At 40.5% G+C, this 21,951-nt stretch overlaps 1 protein-coding gene across 1 annotated transcript in view; it reads right to left on the reverse strand.

Moving 5' to 3' along the window:
* PLA2G15 (phospholipase A2 group XV) overlaps positions 1-21,951 on the reverse strand; it is a 118,872-nt gene that overhangs the window by 12,002 nt on the left and 84,919 nt on the right. The window lies entirely within an intron of this gene.

Raw genomic sequence — 21,951 nt, forward strand, 5'->3', positions numbered from 1 at the left:
GCACCCCAGGTTTCCATTCATATCTGTGCACTTCAAGTCACAGCGACTTGAAAGTCATTCCTGCACTACTTTGGTCTGAGTTTCATGCGACTTGAGGGCTATACACCTCAATGTAAACCCTCCAAAGTCGCATGATAGTCGCACCTGAATATGTGTGCGACTTTGTAGAGCACAAATTTGGTCAAAGCCAAACTGTGAATGAAGCCTAAATGCATTAACCCAGTTCTGAGAAGCAAATGACTATTTTCCATCACTACAGTGCTCCCAAAAAGGGTCTGCTGATATTTTACAGAATGATACCTTGTATCTTTCCATTACCTGTCTGAACTAGTGTGATTTCAGATGCAACTTGAGTCCCACAGAATCACATGACTATGAAAATCACACTGCTTTCAATGGTGCCCGTTCAGATCAGCACAGCACAATTTTGGAAAAGGTTCCTGCACCACTTTGGTGCAATACCAGAATTTGGGTTCCATAGATTTCAATGGAAATGCACCACATACGCATCTACATATGATCTAGTGACATTTCAAAATTGTGCCAATGACGCAACCAAGTCGCCATACATAATACATACTGAAAATGGAATCATTTTTGGAGCCACAGTAGTGTGAACCTTGCCCGAGTCAGATAGCTGACAGAACTCCTGAGTAGACATTAACTTGAATCTTGAATAATCACACCTGAAAAATGCTGTATAGTGGGAAGGGGAGTCCCAGCAGCAGGGATAGGAGGGCTGGATGTGCTACACACGTCCTGCATACTATAATGACACTTTTGGGGGGCACATCCAAAGTCTTGAACTAGTAAAGTCATATGTGGAGCAATTTTCCATCCTACAACCAGGGGTTGCAGGACATAACATTGCTTGATTCCCCCATCAGCAATGTCAGTGTTGACGGGGGAATCCCTCCCATAGAGCCATTATGTTCTCCCTGCCGAACACAGTGATTACTGCTAGCAGCTATAATAGCCGCTAGCAATATTCGTATATGAAATCCAACAGGTTGTTTGTACCCAAGTTGACCGATCAGCTTGGCCATACATGGTTCAAATCTTGGCTGATCCCTGCTGAACTGGCCAAGATTTGAACCGTCTATGGTTGGCTTTAATCCCTAAGCTGCCAGGCTTATTAACTGCATCCCCACCGCCCTATAGCAGAAATACTGCTACAGGGCGGCAGGGGTGTGCAAAATCATGTTTATATACACGTGGTTTTGCATTTCCAGGTAGGCGGCACATGCGCCCTACCTGCGCCATCATTTGCGGTTGCCAATCACCGGGTTCCGGTCGGTAATTACTAGCCGGCGCCAGGTGATTTCTGATGACCACTGCTGTATTGGTGTCACTGGGGATGTCAGTGACACCAAGTCAGTTCCCCCCCCCATGTCAGAATGTCCGCCGCAGTCCAGCTATAAGTAGCTGATCGCCGCCATTACTAGTAAAAATAAAATTATAAAAAAAAACCCAGTTTATAGACTGCCATTTTTAAACGCTATAACTTTCATGTAAATAAATTTACACATATTGGGATTTTTTTTTTAGCAAAGACATGTTGTAGAATACATTTTGGCATAAATTTATGACGAAAAATTTGATTTTTAAATTTTTTTTACCAGACATGTTTAATAGCAAAAAGTCAAAAGGGTCGGTCTATTTTTTTCAGAGCACAAAAAATAAAAAAGCACAGGTGGTCAAATACCACTGAAAGAAAGCTCAATTCGTGGGAAAAAAAGGATATAAATTTAATTTGGGTGCAGAGCTGCAACACCGTGCAATTGTCAGTTAAGGTAACGCAGCGCCGTAATACCAAATATGGCCTGGTCAGAAAGGGGGGGTAAATACTCAGGAGGGCAAGTGGTTAAATAGATAGGGAAGTATAGTATATTTACTTGTTTTAACTTTTTTTTTTTTTTTTTTTAACATTTCTTCAGTTTCTTTCTGGTTTCTGGAAAAATTATGTCATACATCCCAGCAGTCTACATGGTAATTTTTTTAATATAACCTGAAGGAGGGGAGGAGGGGCTTTCTCAGCTAAGCACACTCTCCTGCCTGCATGCCTGAACTAAGGGCAGATTAATCATCTGCTTTTACTTAAGATGTCCACTGCTACAAATGTTAGGGGGGGTTTTAAAGTGATTTCTCAACAAAATAAAGCATGGCGACATGGATGCAGGAATGGATGGTGTTGCTTTGAATATTAAAAATGTATTAAATGGTGTTTTCAGTTTATGGTGCTCAGATTCAGTTTAATTTCACTTTAACTTCAGTCATACACAATTGATTACCCGCTAAAGGATTTAAATTTCTGCTCATCCATTTCTGAGATCTATACAGTGCTTTCAGACTACCCAACTTTTGTTTATCACAGTGAATGCAAACTCCCCAAAAAGGGAACTACAGTGGGGCAAAAAAGTATTTAGTCAGCCACCTATTGTGCAAGTTCTCCCAAAAGATGAGAGAGGCTTGTAATTGGCATCATAGGTAGACCTCAACTATGAGAGACAAAATGAGAAAAAAAATCCAGACAATCACATTGGCTGATTTGGAAAGAATTTATTTGCAAATTATGGTGGAAAATAAGCATTTGATCAATATCAAAAGTTCATCTCAATACTTTGTTATATATCCTTTGTTGGCAATGACAGAGGTCAAACGTTTCCTGTAAGTCTTCACAAGGTTGGCACACACTGTTGCTGGTATGTTGGCCCATTCCTCCATGCAGATCTCCTCTACAGCAGTGATGTTTTGGGGCTGTCGCTGGGCAACACGGACTTTCAACTCCCTCCAAAGGTTTTCTATGGGGTTGAGATCTGGAGACTGGCTAGGACACTCCAGGACCTTGAAATGCTTCTTACGAAGCCACCCTTTCGTTGCTCGGGCGGTATGTTTGGGATCATTGTCATGTTGGAAGACCCAGCCATGTTTCATCTTCAATGCCCTTGCTGATGGAAGGAGGTTTGCACTCAAAATCTCACGATACATGGCCCCATTCATTCTGTCCTGTACATGGATCAGTCGTCCTGGTCCCTTTGTGGAGAAACAGCCCCAAAGCATGATGTTGCCACCCCCATGCTTCACAGTAGGGATGGTGTTCTTTGGATGCAACTCAGCATTCTCTCTCCTCCAAACACGAGTTGTGTTTCTACCAAACAGTTCTATTTTTGTTTCATCTGACCATATGACATTCTCCCAATCCTCTTCTGGATCATCCAAATGCTCTCTAGCAAACTTCAGATGAGCCCGGACATGTACTGGACACTGCAGGGGGACACGTCTGGCACTGCAGGATCGGAGTCCCTGGCGACGTAGTGCATTACTGATGGTAGCCTTTGTTACGTTGGTCCCATCTCTCTGCAGGTCATTCACTAGGTCCCCCCGTGTGGTCCTGGGATTTTTTCTCACCGTTCTTGTGATCATTTTGACCCCACGGGGTGAGATCTTCCGTGGAGCCCCAGATCGAGGGAGATTATCAGTGGTCTTGTATGTCTTCCATTTTCTAATTATTGCGCCCACAGTTGATTTGTTCACACCAAACTGCTTGCCTATTGCAGATTCAGTCTTCCCAGCCTGGTGCAGGTCTACAATTTTGTTTCTGGTGTCCTTCGACAGCTCTTTGGTCTTCACCATAGTGGAGTTTGGAGTGTGACTGTTTGAGGTTGTGGACAGGTGTCTTTTATACTGATAAGTTCAAACAGGTGCCATTGATACAGGTAATGAGTGCAGGACAGATGAGCCTCTTGAAGAAGGTACAGGTCTGTGAGAGCCAGAAATCTTGCTTGTTTGTAGGTAACCAAATACTTATTTTCCACCATAATTTGCAAATAAATTCTTTCCAAATCAGCCAATGTGATTGTCTGGATTTTTTTTCTCATTTTGTCTCTCATAGTTGAGGTGTAGCTATGATGCCAATTACAGGCCTCTCTCATCTTTTTAAGTGGGAGAACTTGCACAATTGGTAGCTGACTAAATACATTTTTGCCCCGCTGTAAATAAGGAATTGAATACAGGTAATTACATTGTCTGTATTTAGCAATATATTTCATTATAATTTAAAGAATACATAACTACCTTAATTGATTTTTTTTTTTTTTTTGGTCTGAAGTTTAGCTATTAAGTTGATCATGCTCTATGTAATCTAATTTGATGATCTCCTTCATATCTACAATCTGCTATGCAGTGCATGGGCCTATATTTGATACAAATTGAATGCATTGTTAAGGTTCCTCTCTGCTGGTTAGAGTTAGACAAGTCACATATGGTTGCAGGAAAGAAAATCGCATGACTCCAGTCAGTGTTGATTGGAGAATCTCTCTCATCGAGCTATTGTGTTCTCCTGGCGCAGAGCCATCCCTGACAACACAATGATTACAGCTAGCAGTTATAATCGCAGGCAGTAATCTCATGATAAAAATCTGAAATGCTGGTTCAGCCTTTAGAACCATTTTAGTTTTTAGTTGCGGAGCACTGTAGAGCTTGAATTCTCAGTTTTTTCTAGATCATATTACAGAGAAATTCTACATTGCTCTAGTTATTTCTAAGAAGAAATAATAAGATGACTTTTCAAAAATAATTTTATAGGCCTCCCACAGAGTTGTAAGAGAAGAGAATGAGTTCTGCTTGCCCTAGATGACCATAGATGGGTAGAATTTCAAACAAAAATTCTCAGGACATTCAATTGTCACTTGAAAGATTTAGTTTGCTTTTAACATTTGATTTTGGAATTAATGGACTTTAGTGAACAAAAATCACTTACATTGTTAAAAATGTGTTGATTCGAGAAAAAATTTCCATCCTGCCCCTGCAAATTATCTTCTTATTGCGGTCACAAAGGAATATTGATTTGACCCACTAATGGTTAGGAAGAGAATGTTCTCAGAAAGTCCATTCATTTTTCTAAGAATTTTCTATTGAAATTCTACACATACAGTATATGGTCAGCTTTAATGTTGATATTGAAGTAGTCAATTAGTAGGCAACTCTACTATATCTGTGTAGGACAAATGTGAGTCGTTTAGTAGACACCGAGATGGGCCATTTTTCAGTAATAGGGTCTGCTATGTGGTCATGATCTGACCAAGGAACATTTAGGATTTTCTTGTAGGTAATGGCTAGTAGGTACACCATAGTTTATATGTACTATAATATGGTCAGTTCTTTGAAACATAATATAGAGACATAAATAATATGTGCAACTATGGTCTAATGGGTTCAATTCCCTCCAGGTATAAGGTTATGCTTATTTAGTAGTTCTTTAAAGCACTGGGAGTGGAGGTATTCGAGGAGTAGGCCTGGAATGAATTGTGCAGTTTTTGGGTTTAAGACTACATCAATCCTGCAAAACCAGCAAAAAAGAAAATAGAAGAAGGAACAAAACAAACATACGATAAATGCTCTGAGAAAGCAGACTCAAAAAACATAGGGGTCTCTGTCATGAGTTTCAGGATCAGTTTAACAGCTTTATTGGAAGTAATGTTGACGTCAATGCAAACAATGAGCATACATACATGAGCAGTATTTCAGGAGAGAAAAAGTAGATGGTGGGAGTTAACAGAGAGTCAGAGGAGGCGGGGGGGAGGAGCCTGAGCATGGCGGCAAGAGAGAGATCGATGTAGGATCTCGCTCTGTAAGGCAGTCACCTTCCCCTCAATGCGCCCCGTGAATGCTGCTGGAGATGCCTAGGATGCCCTACCTGTAAGTGGGATCCCACCGGTGAAGTGAGGAGGACGGAGTGTCGTGGGTCGTTTGAGGTGGGACGGCTGGAGCCTCCTGTCTGAGATAGAGAGCAGCTGGGAGCCCGGAGGACGCAGGGCGGCCACGTGACCCCCGCAAGGGATCTCTGGGAGGAAGAGAAGCCGGCCGGCATTCCCAAGCAGAAGGTAGGCATCAGCTTCTCACTGACAGCTGTGAGTGGAGACAGATACAAGCAGGACCCTGACGCCGACTTAACAGAGAAGCACTCTGCCTGCTATCGGTCAAAGAGATCAGGGGAAGGAAGAGGAATGTGACCTGGAGGAATCCCCCTAGAAGGGAAATAAAGACAGACAACAGAGAAGGAATCTGGAGAATCACCTCACTGAAAAAGCAGCTGGAAGGAGGGTGAGTGATGTCTGGACTGTATACTGATCCTGTATGTGGAATATAGAGGTTGAAGCAGAGAAGGAACGCACAGAGGAATAGGGGGATTCCCAAGGGGACAGAAGAAAATTTGAATTTTCCCAAGGATAATTTTTAGCACAGGTCCTAGAGCTTAAAGAAAAGGGGCTGAATTTATAACAAATATGAAGAGCAAAAATAGTAAAGGGAGTGGTCCCAAGCACCCCCAATCTGGAACGATTAGGAAATATACGTCCCAGGGAAATGTGACCCCAGAAAGATCTCAGGAGGCTTGTGAAAGGAGTATAATGGAAAACAGCCTAGATAAGAGCACCAGGTCTTCTGAGGAAATGGACAATAATAATCAACAAACATCAGAGGGAATAAAGTCAAGAGAAAATGAAGGAGAATTACAAATCCCAAATAAAAAGGAGATGGCAGAAATGTTTAAAAATTTGGAAAAATCTATTAAACAAGAGATGGGGATTATTCGGAACGATTTGGGACATTTATTATCCAGAGTAGAAGAAATGGAGGAAAAAATTAAAAAACATGCTCAAGCTATTCCAGAGTTAAAAAAATCAGATAATGGAGATGAGGAAAGAACAAAAAAAGCTGCAATATAACTTGGAGATACAAGGTAACAAGCATAGGAAAAATAATCTTAGGATAAAAGGAGTCCCAGAACTCACACAAGGAGAAGATTTAAAAGGGACAATATGTAAAATCTTAAACTCCATTACGGATAAACCCAGTACCGAGAAATATGAATTGGACAATGTATATAGGATAGGAAGGTTCCAACGGGATCGGGTGGAAGAAAAACCGAGAGATGTAGTTGTACAATTCTATAAATATGGAGATAGAGAAGAGGTATGGAAGAAGATAAAAGGAAGAGCCAGTATTATATATGGAGGAAAAAATATACAAGTTTTTGTAGACCTGACAGCTGAAACATTGTGGAGAAAGATCACTGAAACCACTTCTAGAACAGATGAAAAAACAGAATATACAATATAGATGGAGTAGCCCGACGTGTTTAATGGGATGGAAGAATTGAGTCACTGCATACCTGAGATTTCCTGAAGAACTAAGAGACTTTTTTGATAAACTTAATATTCAGAAAATAGAGATCCCAGGTTGGGAGTAGGAAGAAGGGATAAGTGCTATGAGAAAAGAGGAATGGCAGCTAGTTAGAAGGAGAAATGACAGATAGGGGGGCATTGGGGGAAATGGAGGGAAGGTGAGCCGCACATGGTCAGAGACCAACCCCAGGGTTAAAAATCAAACGTGGCATTAGGTCCACAAATGATTAGAAGGCAAATAGTAGGCCTAATGGGGGGGAGGGGGGGGAGGGGAGGGAGGGGGACAGGGGAGGGGGGAGATGGGGACGGATGGGAGGGGGGGAATGGGGGGGTGGATACTCTGCGGGATAAGAGAAATAGGAAAGAGGAAGGGCAGGAGGATGAAGGAATTAAAAGGAGTAGGGTAAGATGGAAGAAATCCAATTTATAACTTATAATGTAAAGGGGTTGTGTTGTCCCGGGAAGAGATTTAGGTTATTTAAAGAACTACAACATAGAACATCTTCGGTGGTATTTCTACAGGAAACACACTTAGAGATGGAGTCAAAGGTTAGGCTGAAGACTAGATATTTTCCGACATGGTATTATGCGGACTCACCAATTAAAAGAGCAAAAGGGGTTGCTATAGGTTTTGCAAAGAATATAAGGTTTGAGGTGGAGAAGAGAATTGCGGATCTGGAGGGAAGGTTTTTGTTTTTGAGGGGTAAATTACAGGGAATTGAGTGTACAATAGCTAGTATATACTGTCCAAATAAGAAACCGGAGATATTCTTGAGAGGTGTATTGAAAAAATTGATGGATTTTAAAAGGGGTTGTATGATAATAGCTGGAGACTTTAATATCTGTATGGACCCGCGGATGGATACTACCTCCCATGTGAGAAGGGAAGAGAGCAGGTCCTTGAGATTATTAAAGAAACTGATGCATGAGTGTCAATTAGTCGATATATGGAGAATCAGGAATATGAAAGATAGAGACTATACCTTTTTTTCACATGTACATGAGATCTATTCTAGACTGGATTATATATTGGTAGAACATCGATTTATAGAGTCTGTAGTAGAAGTAAAAATCGGAGGAAGTACTTTGTCGGATCATGCCCCTGTTGCAATGAAGTCAAGATGGGGTAGAGAAGAGAGAGGAGGCTATGTCTGGCGGATGAATGAGGCACTCCTTATGGATGAAGAGACCGATCGAAAGATCGAGAGGGAAATTAAATGGTTTTTTGAGGAGAATGAAACAGAGGATGTGTCGATTGCAACAGTGTGGGAGGCCCACAAACCCTACATTAGAGGACTACTTATTGCAATAGGGGCAAAAAAGAAAAAAGAAAGGAGGGAAAAGATTAATAGACTACTAAATGAAATATATGATCTCGAACAGGCTCATAAAAGGGAAATGTTTAAAGAGATAATGCAGAAAATAATAAAGAAGAAAGAAGAACTAGAGAATGTAATGGAGGAGGAAAAGAAAAGTCTTTAACAAAGTAACAAGTGAAAGGTATAGATGGGGAGATAAGCCGGGAAAATATTTAATGAGAACTCTAATGCAGGCCATAGATGGGGAGAAAAAACAAAAATTCGGTCGTTCAAGCGGCCGACGTTACCATCAATGGTAAAAAAAATCTGCCGATTTTCATCCCTTCTACAGCTGGCAAAAAGTGTCCCTGCAGAGAGCTCCGCTATTTCTGACAGTTCTCTGACAGTTCCTTCACATTTACAGTGGTTGAAACATTGTATCTATTTGTTTCCATTTAGGATACAGATGTTTTTATTCGGAAACAAATAGATACAATGTTTCAACCGCTGTAAATGTCAAAGAACTGTCAGAGAACTGTCAGAAATAGCGGAGCTCTCTGCAGAGATACTTTTTGCTGGACTGGAATTCTTCTTATTTTCATCCTACTTCTTCTTCTTCTTCATCCTCATCCTCTTCTTCATCCTCATCCTCTTCATCCTCTTCTTCATCCTCCTCTTCTTCTTCTTCATCCTCCTCTTCTTCTTCTTCTTCTTCTTCTTCTTCCTCCTCCTCTTCTTCCTCCTCCTCCTCCTCTTCTTCTTCTTCATCCTCCTCCTCCTCTTCTTCTTCTTCATCCTCCTCCTCCTCTTCTTCTTCTTCATCCTCCTCCTCCTCTTCTTCTTCTTCATCCTCCTCCTCCTCTTCTTCTTCTTCATCCTCCTCCTCCTCTTCTTCTTCTTCATCCTCCTCCTCTTCTTCTTCATCCTCCTCTTCTTCTTCCTCCTCCTCCTCTTCTTCTTCCTCCTCCTCTTCTTCTTCCTCCTCCTCTTCTTCTTCCTCCTCCTCTTCTTCTTCCTCCTCCTCCTCTTCATCCTCCTCCTCCTCTTCATCCTCCTCTTCATCATCCTCCTCCTCCTCTTCATCCTCCTCCTCCTCCTCTTCATCCTCCTCCTCCTCTTCATCCTCCTCCTCCTCTTCATCCTCCTCCTCTTCATCCTCTTCATCCTCCTCTTCATCCTCTTCATCCTCCTCCTCCTTCTTCATCCTCCTCCTCCATCCTCCTCCTCCTCCATCCTCCTCCTCCTCCTCTTCTTCCTCATCCTCATCTTCTTCATCCTCCTCCTCCTCATCTTCTTCATCATCCTCTTCATCATCCTCATCTTCTTCATCATCCTCTTCTTCTTCTTCATCCTCATCCTCTTCTTGTTCATCCTCATCCTCTTCTTCTTCTTCATCCTCTTCTTCTTCATCAGCATCATCCTCTTCTTCTTCATCCTCTTCATCCTCTTCCTCTTTTTCTTCTTTTCGTCTTCCTCTTGCAGGTCACTGCTCATGCGCAGATTTTTTATCGGTAAAAAATCGGCCGATTTGCCCACTAATTGCCGCGAAAATCGGCCGATCGGCAAAATCGGCCGATTTTTTTCCAACTTTACCGAAAAAAAAAACGGCCAAAATACCGAAAAACGGCCGACCAAATCGCCCACTAACTATCCGAAAATCGGCAGATTTTATTTTCGGCCGAAAAATCGGCCGATTTTCGACCCATCTATGGCCTGCATAAGGAAAAAGAAAAATAGGAATTATATAGAGAAAATAAGAAACCCTAAGGGTGAATTAGTGCACTCAACTAAAGACATCGCTAGAGCATTTAAGGATTACTATAATGAGTTATATAATATCATACCGCAGGATATAATAAATAAAACTGAAACAGTAAATAGAGAAAAAAGAAGAACATACTTAAAAGAGGCAGGTCTACCAAAACTCAGCGAAATACAATTGAATTCCCTAAAAGCAGAAATCACATTAGAGGAAATAAAAACAGCGTTAAAAGGTACTGCAGTGGGGAAAAGCCCGGGCCCAGATGGATATACGGTAAAATATTATAAAAAATATGGTGAGTTATTAATACCCAAGTTGAAGATATATATGAATGCTCTGGGAAATGAGATGGAAATGAGGGGAGAATCCTTACAGGCTAATATAGTCTTAATCCATAAAGAGGATAAAGACCCCTCGCAGTGTGCGAGTTATAGACCAATAGCGCTGCTGAATGTAGATACTAAATTGTATGCAAAGGTTTTGGCAAATAGACTGAAGGAACTGATGCCGGAATGGATACACGAAGATCAGGTGAGGTTTGTCCCAGGGAGAGAGGGTAGAGACAACGGTTTGAGATCACTGCTGCTCATACAGGAAGGTAAAAAAGGGAAAACCCCAATGATACTGATGTCAATTGATGCCGAGAAAGCATTTGATAGAGTGAGCTGAGGCTTTATGATGGACACCTTGGAGGTGATGGGGATAGGAGATAGAATGAGGAAGTGGATCGGAAGGTTATATAGAGGGCCTACTGCCGCTATCATGGTTAATGGAAGAAGATCGGAGCTTTTCGAGATGTCAAATGGTACAAGACAGGGATGCCCATTATCCCCACTGTTATATGTTCTATCATTGGAGCTACTGCTGTCTACGATAAGGAAGAACATAGATATAAAAGGAATATGGATAGGAGATAGAGAACATAAGGTGGCGGCTTATGCGGATGATTTGATGTTCTATGTTGGAAATCCCAGAATGTCACTTCCAAATTTGATGAAGATACTGAAGGAATACGGGGAATTATCAAATTTAAAAATTAACCCGACAAAAACCGAAATCTTAAATATAAACCTTAAAAATAGTGAAAAAGAAAAAATACAAGGAGAATTCCCATTTGTTTGGAGAGATAAAGAACTAAAGTATCTAGGGATAAAACTGTCAGCCTTAACCAAGAATCTATATAAAGCTAATTATATTTCACTATTAAACAAACTTAAGGAGGAGCTGAAGAGAGTGGGAGGTGGAAACCCGCCCTGGATAGGTCGCATAAATTTGATAAAAATGGTAATTGTGCCCCAAAGTATTGTATAAATTTCAAATGATTCCAATTAAACTCCCAGAGACATATTTTAAAGAACTTAAAAAAATGATAATAAGATTTATATGGAGGAATAAAAAGCCTAGAATACGCTATGAAGTCTTGACTAGAAGTAAAGAAAGAGGCGGACTGGGTGTACCAGACTTTAAGAGATATTATAAAGCAGTGATAATGGCGAGAATTTTTGACTGGACTCATAATCCAGAGAAAAGCTGGGTCAAAATCGAAAATACACTGAGTGGATCAAATTTAAGTAAGATTATATGGGTGCCAGCACAATATGGGGGATTAGAGGAAAGCACAAGCACGTATACTTTTAATGTTTTGAGAGTGTGGGAAATGTTACACAGACAGAGGGGATGGGCTTTTAATTCACAGTTAATTCCACTAAGGAACACAAAATATTTTACCCCTGGGCAGGAAAACATCGCAGGAAAATGGATTATAAAACAAGAGGCACAATTGAGAGATATAATGGTTGGGGAGGAATTGGGATCATTTGGAGAGTTGGAGAAAAAAAAGGGAGAAGTTTTCAATAAGATGGATAGATTCAGATATTACCAACTGAAACATTTCTTTGAAAATCTCCCAAAGCCTATGAGAACTAGAAAAGAGTGGAATCCATTGGAGAGGTTGTTGGACGCACGGGGAGATGGGAGACACGGAATTGCAAAATATATAAAATATTAACTGAATTAGACACGGATATAAAATTAATATATATATAGAAATGGGAAAGAGACATGGGAAGGGAAATAGATGAGGAGGAGCAAAGGAAAATGTTCAGATTAATTCACGAAAATATTAGTATGCGAGAGGTGGAAAAAAATTACAAGTGTTTGGTGAGATGGCACATTACACCTTAGAGCATGAATTGAATGGGGAGATTTCACGGATGTGTTGGAGAGGTTGTGGAGAGATAGGTACGTGGTATCATACGTGGTGGGAGTGTTCAAGAATACAGGTGTTTTGGCGGAAAATAGTTTATTTAGTAAGGAAAATCACTAAAATTAATATTGGATTAGACCCAGAGTTATGTCTCCTGCATATCACAGAGCTCCCAGTGAAATTATATAAGGCCTTGGGGATATGGCATTACTTGAGTGCAGCGAAGAGTCTGATACCTAGGTTCTGGAAAAAAAGAGAGGTGCCAACAGAGGAGGATTGGATGGGCAGAGTGAACCAGATATGCGGGTTAGAAAGATTGTATTACATGCACATAGATAAGATGGAGATGTACAATACAAAGTGGAAAAAATGGGAAGAGTATAGAGAAAAAGTGAAATAATTGAGGATATAACACCCCTTGAAATGGATTTAGAAATAACAGAAATGTATGGTGTGAAGGAGAAGAGAGAAAACGCAGAGTGGGAGAGGCAGGTGGGGGGGGGGGGGGGGGGGGAGGCTGAGGAGGGGGGGAGGGGGGAAGAGGGAGGGTTGAGGAGAGGGATTTAAATAATTTATGCAAATAGGAGGATATTGTCTAAATGTCTTTTTAATAGAAATGTCAATATGATTTGTATTTTGATTGATAAACGAATAAACATTTAATTTATAAAAAAAAAAAAAAACCAGGAGAGTCAGAGTATTGAGAAAAGGCTAGTAAGATTACAAAAATAGCCCTTCATCTTAAACTGGAGAGAACCATTTAAAGAAGTAAAGAGATCAGCTTCTCTCAACATAGGAATGTTACATAGTCACATAGTCAGTCTGGATGAAAAAAGACAAAAGTCCATCCAGTTCAGCCATAAAAAAAAAAATGTATAATCCTACACCCACAGTTGATCCAGAGGAAGGCAAAAAAACCCAGCAAAGCATGATTCAATTTGCTCCTGCAGGGGAAAAAATTCCTTCCTGATCCCCCGAGAAGCAATCTGATATTCCCTGGATCAACTTTACCTATAAATGTTAGTAACCAGTTATATTCTGTGTGTCCAAGAAATAATCCAGGCCTTTGCTTTAAATCAATCCACTGAGCTGGCCAGAACCAACTCTTGAGGGAGTCTATTCCACATTTTCACAGCTCTTACTGTGAAGAAACCTTTTCATATTTGGAGATTACATTTCTTTTCCTCCAGACGTAAAGAGTGTCCCATTGTCCTCTGTGATAACCTCAAGGTGAATAACTCTACACCGAGTTCACTAGTTGAACCACTGATGTATTTATACATGTTGATCATATCCCCCCTTAATCTCCTCTTCTCAAAAGAGAATAAATTTGGTTCCTCTAATCTTTCCTCATAGCTGAGCTCCTTCATGCCTCTTATAAGTTTAGTTGTCCTTCTCTGTACTTTCTCCAGTTCCCCAATGTTCTTTCTGTAAATTGGTGCCCAAAATTGAACTACATATTCCAGATGAGATCTTACTAATGATTTGTACAGGGGTAAAATGATATCTCTCTCTGGAGTCTATACTTCTTAATACAACAGAAGATTTTGCTCACTTTAGAAACCGCCGCTTGGCATTGCATGCCATCATTAGGCTTATGATCTACCGTAACTCCCAGATCCTTCTCCACTATTGATTCCCCCAGTTGTACTTGTCTAGTATGTATGATGCATGCATATTCTTATCCCCCAAGTGCATAACCTTACATTTATTGAGCATTGAGGTCGGCTTGTAAGTTGGAGACATCCTGTAAGGACGTTATTCCACTGCACAGATTGGTGTCATCTGCAAAGACTGAAATAATTGTAATCCCAGACCCTATATCATTTATAAATATATTAAAAAGGGTCCCAACACTGAACCTTGCGGTACACCTCTAACAACCCTAGACCATTCAGAGTATGAATCGTTAACCACTGCTCTCTGAATACGATCTTTTAGCCAGTATTCTACCCATTTACATACCGATTTTTCTAAGCCTGTAGACTTTACCTTACATGTGTGTAGGGAACAGTGTCAAATGCTTTTGCAAAATCCAAGTATACTACATCCACAGCAACCCCTCTGTGCAAGGTTTTGCACACCTCCTCATAAAAAGAAATCAGATTTGTCTGACAACTTCTGTCTTTCATGAATCCATGCTGTCTGTTGCTTAAAATATTTGTTTCCAGCAAGAACTCATCTATGTGGTCTTTTATTAAACTCTCCAGTATCTTCCAAACTACAGATGTTAAACTAACAGGTCTATAATTACTTGGTAAAGATTTTAACCCCTTTTTAAATATAGGCACCACATTGGCCTTAAGCCAATCCAGTGGTACTATGCCAGTCATTAAAAGAGTCCCTAAAAATTTAGAAACAATGGCTTTGAAATGAAAGAGCTCAGTTCTTTCAGGACCCATGGGTGTATGCCATCCAGTCCAGGTGCTTTATTCACCTTTATTCTGTCTAAATATTTTTGGATCATATCAATTGTGAGCCAATGTGGATCATCTGGAGCTGTGTCAATACCATGCCCATTATGGACAAGAGCTCCCCTATGCTCCTTTGTATACACAGAGTTGAAGAAGGTATTTAATAAATTTGCATGTCTTTGTCCCCAGTCACCCACTCTAGATTATTTTGTTAAGGGCCTAAATGCTCGGACTGGACCTTTTTACTATTAATATAGATGAAGAATTTTTGGGGTTGGTCCTGCTATCTTTTGCAATCTGTCATTCGTTTTCAATTTTTGCGGTCTTTATTTCCTTTTTGCATATTCTATTATATTCTTTGTAATGTTTAAACGATGATAGTGTTCCTTCAGTTTTATATTAATATTTCAATAATTTTTATTGAAAGATTTCAAAAGAATTTAGCAGAAAGAAACATTTGGTTCAGTATAAATGGTATGCATACAATATAACTTTATTAGGATGTTACCCCACCTTTTGGCTGGGGTTGGAACTAGAGTTACAGCATAAACATCAGAGGTATGCTTGGGGTGGACTGAACCATGAGGAGGAGTAGTAAGTAGTAAGGGGGTATTAAACAGGGGGGAGAATAATAGGGGGAGGGGGTAGTGGGGGAGTGAGAAGTTGTGGAAGGATGGGGGAGGAGTACCAATCTGACGTGGATAGGTTGAACGATTGTAAGGTATCAGGGTTTTACGGAGCAGTTAGGGTTTTGTAACCAGTTAGACCATAAATAATTAAACTTATGTTGGGTGGAGTTATTAGTGGCCAGTCTTTTTTCCATTTTGCATTGGAAGATCTGAGATTAGCGATTGAAGGGAAGGGGCTGTGGTGGTGTTCCATAGTTGGGTTATATTTAGTTTAGCTGCAAAAAGGATGTGGACCATGATGGTATGGCAGGTATATGGGAATTTGTTAATCCCAATGTGTAAGGGTGCAAGTGCCGGATTATTTTGGAAATTTCGGCTATTAGTTGGAATACACTATTCCAAAAGGATTTAATAGATTTGCAAGACCATAGTATATGAAGAGTGGAGCCTACGTCCCTGCATTGTCTCCAACAGGAAGGGGAATGTTTTGGGTAGAAAATGGCAAGTCTGGCAGGGGTTAGGTACCACTGATTAAGTATTTCAAGTAGGATTCCCAATGTGAGCTGCAGTGAAAGGATTTGTAAGTGTAGTTAAATGCGGTAGTCCATGTGTGGGTTGGGATGGTTTCTGCTAGGGTTTTTTCCCAATTGGATAAAGAGGTAGATTTTAAGGTAAATTGCAGGTCCGTTAAAATATTTGTAGAAGGTAGAGATGCCTTTACTTGGGTAATGCAGTCTGGAGAAATAGGTGTAGGTCGTAGCCGAGATTATTATGGTACGGGGTATATTGTTCGTTTGGATGCAGTGGGTGATTCGTAATTAGGTGAAGTATTCAGCGGCAGGGAGGTTAAATTTGGTTTGAAGATATTGAAATGAGTGTAGAATGTTATTTTTGTAAAGATCGGCTACGTTATGTATGTTTCGTTTTTCCCACTGGGTTAAATCTAGGGAGGGCATAATGGAGTGTAATATGTTGCGTGGGGTATGGAGTTGTTTGGAGTCCGCGTAATCTGTGGATAAAAGATCTTTCCAGGCTTGAAGGGTGGCTTGGATACATGGATGCTTTAAGTGATATGTCGTTTGTGAGAATATTGTGGTTAAGAGTATATGTTGTGATTTAAGTGGAAGGAAGGGTGAGGTTTCCATTGTGGACCAGGATTTTTCTCTGGTTGGGTGCCACCAAAATATACCAAATATTTGGTCCAGGAGAGTGGCATTATAGTAAGATATAAGGTGTGGAAGGCCAGCGCCTCCTTTGGAGGGTGGTCTGATTAAGAGATTGGTGGTACATCGAGGTTTTTTGGAATTCCATAAGAATCTGGTAAATAGCGATTGGAGTTTGGAGAAGAAAGTATTGGGGACCGGTATGGGGAGTGTGCGGAAAATATAAAGGATTTTCGGTAGGATGAGCATTTTTAATGTGGCTACTCTGCCTATTTTAGATAGTTCTGAGGTACGAAGGTTGGCAATTTCTTGGGGTATAGTTTCAAGTAATTTTTTGTGGTTCGAATAGTTGGTCTGTTGTGGCAGAAAGTTTGATTCCTAGATATGGGATGGTATTTTTTTCCCAGGTGAAGGGGAATTGTTTAGCAAGGGATAGTTGAGTAAAATATGGTGTGTGGAGGTTTAAAATTGAGGATTTGGGCTCGTTTTGTTTATAATAGGAGACTATCGTATATTGCTGGAGATGGGTACGTATTGTTTGGAGGGATTTGACTGGGTTGGTAATCATCAATATGATGTCGACTTCGAATAAGCTCATTTTGTGCTCAGTGTTAAGGTGTCGTATGCCAGTGAACATTGGGTCTTCTTGAAGTTTAGAGGCTAGGGGCTCAATGAGTAATGCAAATATGACAGGAGATAGAGGGCAGCCTTGTCTATTGCCATTGGTAATATCAAAGGCATCTGATAATAGTGTTCCGTCTGTTAATACTCTGGCTGAGGGGAGGGAGTATAGTGCTAAAATGTCTGTTCGCATCCAACCCATGATGCCAAATTTCTGTAAGGTCATTTGCAAAAATAGCCAGTGTATGCGGTCGAATGCTTTTTTAGCGTCCAATGATAAAAGCAATGAGGGTTGTTTGGTGTGTTCTTAGTGATGGATGAGGGATAGGAGTCTTCTAGTAGCGTCAGGTGCTTGGCGGCCTGGTATGAATCCTACTTGGTCTGGGTGTATCAAAGTGGGAAGATAGGGGAGTAGCCTGCGTGCTATAATTTTTGCATAGAGTTTGACGTCTGTGTTAAGTAGGGAAATTGGTCTATAATTTTGGACATACTGTGGATCTTTGCCAGGCTTTGGTATTGTGGTTATTGTTGATTGTAGCATGTCTTTGGGGAATGTGCCATTGGTGGCTGTGTGGTTCAAGAGTCTGGTCAGATATGGTGAAAGGTTAGGGGCAAATTGTTTGTAGTACTCATTTATATAGCCATCGCTTCCTGGAGACTTGTTAAGAGGAAGTGTTTTAATGGTGGATTCTATTTCAGTGGGAGTGATTGGCATTGATATGTCTTTAAGTTGGGTTGAAGAAAGTTGAGGGAGTTTAAGTGTATGGAGGAATTGTTGTATGGATGTAGGTGTTGGTTGGATGGCGTTAATGTCGTCTTTAAGGTTATATAGTTGTTGGTAGTAGGTCGCGAAGGCATTAGCTATAGCTTGCGGGTTTGTGGTTAAGGTTCGTGAGGATGGATGATAAACTGAGGATATGTTATTGCTTAGTAGTCGTTGTTTAATCATTTTGATTAGTAAGGAGTTGGCTTTGTTGCTAAGGGAGTAAAATGTAGTTTTTGTTTTTTGAAGGTTGAGGTCATATTTGTAGAGCAGGAGGGTTCTAAAGTTTTCTGTACATTGTTGGTGTTAAGATTGTGGCACCTCTAGTGCTGGCTGCTGAATTATAGTAGTTTATTTAGTGGCGCAGGAGATATCTCTTTTATTTCTCTAAAGTTTGTGTCTATCGGTGGTGAGTTGGGCAGATGTTAGAGAGTTTGGTTTTTTTTTTGTTTAATTCTTCTTTTGTTTTAATTGAGAGGAGGAGTTCCTCAATTTGTCGGTTTCTCTGTTTGGAGATACGGGAGTTTAATTGTATAAGGATACCTCTCATGTATGCCTTCTATGCAGACCATAATGTGGACATCGATATTTCAGGAGAGTAATTTATGTCAAAAAACATGTTGTGAGCATCTAATATAAATTTTTTGTGGTCCGGATTCTTCAATAAGAATACGTTAAGTCTCCAGATACGGGGGATTGTTGAGTGTTGATTGTGATCTAAGGAGATAGAGATTGCAGCGTGGTCAGACCAGGTTACAGCGTGGTCAGACCAGGTTATGGTACCAATTTCGGAGGATGTGGTGTGTTGCAAAGTCCACTTGTCCGTGATGAAAAAGCCAATTCTGGAGTAGGAGAGTTGAGAGGAGGAATAGTAGGTGTAGTCTTTTTTCCGTACGGTGATGGCATCGCCAGATGTCGTAGAGGTCATTTTTATGTAGACGTTAAAAGAATGTTTGGAGGAGTGTTTGCTAGAAGAAGAGTCCAGTAGTGGGTTGCCGATGATGTTGAAGTCTCCTCCTATAATTAGTTTGCCTTGTTTCTGAGCAGAAATCGTGGAATTGATTTTGTTGTAGAATTGCAATTGGTTGGTGTTCGGACCATAGATGTTGACCAGGGTGTATAGAATTCCATTAATTTTGCATATCAGGATATGGTAGCGACCTTGTGGGTCTGCGACTTAAAGACAGTCTCTTATGGCCGTGATGACGCAGTTATTCTTTTTGGGGTTGGTTGCCACATAAATTGGAGAAAAATGGTGTATGTGAAATTTGGGAATTTTGTTGGTGGCAAAGTGGGATTCTTGAAGAAATATGACATCAGATTGCAAGCAGCGAGCCTCTTTTTGTAGTAGACATCTTTTGAACGGTGAGTTGAGGCCACGGACATTTAAGGATGAGATTTTAATCATAGTTTTGGATGTAGGTGAGTTGTCCGAAGTAGCAGAGGTATTTCATGGGTCATGTAGAGTAACGGCATATCCTTTTGTTGTTTTGGAGAAGTTTCCACAAAGAAGGGGTACTGTACTGGATGCGGTCGCTGGTTTGATGAGGATGTTCCGTCTTGTAGGTCGTTATTTAGAGTAAGGAGGGGTTGAGACGATCGACTGGTTAAGGGGGTAAAAAAAAACTTGTTGAAAACACAAGTGGTATGTGTAGCACTTATTGCTACTGTGTAACGGGGGGATTTGAGCATACATGACTCACGTAGTAAGTCATGTTGACGAATAACTTGGGGTTCGAGGATGGTCGTAATGGGGCCGTCTGCCAGCCATTAGTGGTTGATAGAGTCCCAGCTTGTTGGGTGGTTGTTGATGGTGGTGATCTTAGGATCCTGACCACTCAGCTTCCATGTGTTGTAAATGGTTGGAGGCGGGTTGGTGGGAGTCCGCTGGTAGGATATTCCAGGTTTTTCAAGAGATCGATGCCTGCCTCAAGGGATTTAAATTGTAAAGAGCCTTCCGTGTTGTTTAACAATGAGGTTTGTGGGGAAGCCCCATTGGTAGCAAATTCCGTGGTACCTCAACGCTTTTGTAGTGACAAGCTTCTTGCGGTTGAGAAGTGTGGCTTTAGATAGGTCTGCAAATAATTTTATATTCACTTGGTCTGGTGGTAGTGATGCAGTGTTTCTCGTGGCTATCATAAATTTTTCTTTTACATGGTAAAAGTGGATGCGTGCCAGGATGTCCCTAGGTATTACAGCCAGTAGGAACGATGGTTTAGGTAACCTGTGTGCACGGTCTATAGTGAGTTCCACATCTGATAGGGAAGGAATGAGGTTTTTCATGTATTTTTGTAAATATGGCACTATGGCGTCCGAATTTGATGTTGTTCCACCTAGAGCGGTCTTCTAGATCCGCAAGTTTGAGGTTAATCTGTTCTATGTCGGTGCCCTGGTCGGTGTATGCGTCTATTAGGTCGTTATGAGCTTTGACCATTTCCCCCATTTTATTTTCAATATGGCGGATACGGTGGTCTTGTTGTACCGCGGATGAAATTTGGGATAGTGTCGTCATCAGGTCATCATGTAAAGTTTGTCGCAGTAAGATGTAGTGACTTTTGGGGGACTATTTATTAAAAATATGATTTCATTCCAAAGTAAGAAGCCCAGCCGTCTGTTAGAGGTTAACCTTTCTTGGTGAGAATTCAAGTGACCTTCTAGAATCACACACACAATGAGTGGAAGAGACTTGTTGCAGAGACAATATACTATTTGAATCTCTACAGGTGATCAAACAAAGTCCCAGGAAAGATAATGATGGGATCTGATGTTGGTGACTCTAAGACCTGGCAAAAGTATGTTTTCTCAACAATTGCCATTGTCTGACTTTATAATTAACTTTCTTGCAGGTGAAATCTCCTAATTTTCAACAAATACCACCGTTGGACTTCCAAACAGTGAGTCATCACACCTGACCAAAATAACAATGGTGAGAGGAGACTTGTAGGTCTGAGAAGATTAAATAAAACCTTGGAGAGTGTGATGAGCCAACAAACTTCTCAAACCGTCCCTATTATCCACTAAGGTTACAAGTATAACTGGTTGTTTACCTTAATTCCTACACAATGGACAGGTAAACAGAGGGTTTCCTACTCATGAAAAACGTCATTCCTAAAACCAAAAGGTTAAACTTAGGACATATATTTCTACCCACAAAGACATTAAAAAAGAGACATATCATTAACACTTTTATCAAACAAAAATATATTCAGCAGAGTTGGGGATTGCATACCACTAAATTAAGTATGAAATGGTGAAAAGTAAGATATTTTGTGAATTGGTATCAGTTGTATGTTTCCATCAGAAAGCAAATGTTTCACACAAGTTTGAATCTCAGGGAAATGAAAAACTGAATGCACATATATTTTTCTATGGTTCCTATCCAAAAATTAGTGGTAAAATCAAATATATTTAGATAAGACATATATTTAGTATCTAAAATTACCTTGGTTTCCAACCGAGGCATGGGTCATCATTAATACTCAAATTGATTTGTGATCCCTGACTGCCCCCCAGTAGACAGGTGAGAGATATCTTAGGTACATACACTTCTCGACCGGCCAATCAAAAAGCCTGTTGGGAGGGTCTTTTAAAACAATGGTTTGGATGGTATAAAAAAGCCATGCACCTCATATAAAAAAAAGGGGAGGCTAAGAAAAAAAAGAAAAGCTAAAGAAAAACCAACCAACAAACGAAAGGAGATCTGAAAAGCTGAAGAAATCTGACGAGGCTGAAATCTATCCCATCTGAAGAACTACTACTCAATCCTTTCAAACTTCTAAAACTTCTACAATCCTACACTTTTCTCAACACTACAACCTATTGCACTTGCTCGCTGCGGCCATTCTTCTGCAGGAATTTCAATTGCCAACTGAATCCGCTGGGGAGGCGTCATAATCCAGGTTCTGGGAGTG

The sequence above is a fragment of the Staurois parvus genome, unplaced genomic scaffold (assembly GCF_062004578.1).
Source record: "Staurois parvus isolate SC_StPar_1 unplaced genomic scaffold, SC_StPar_1.0 ptg000275l, whole genome shotgun sequence".
Taxonomy (NCBI): Eukaryota; Metazoa; Chordata; class Amphibia; order Anura; family Ranidae; genus Staurois; species Staurois parvus.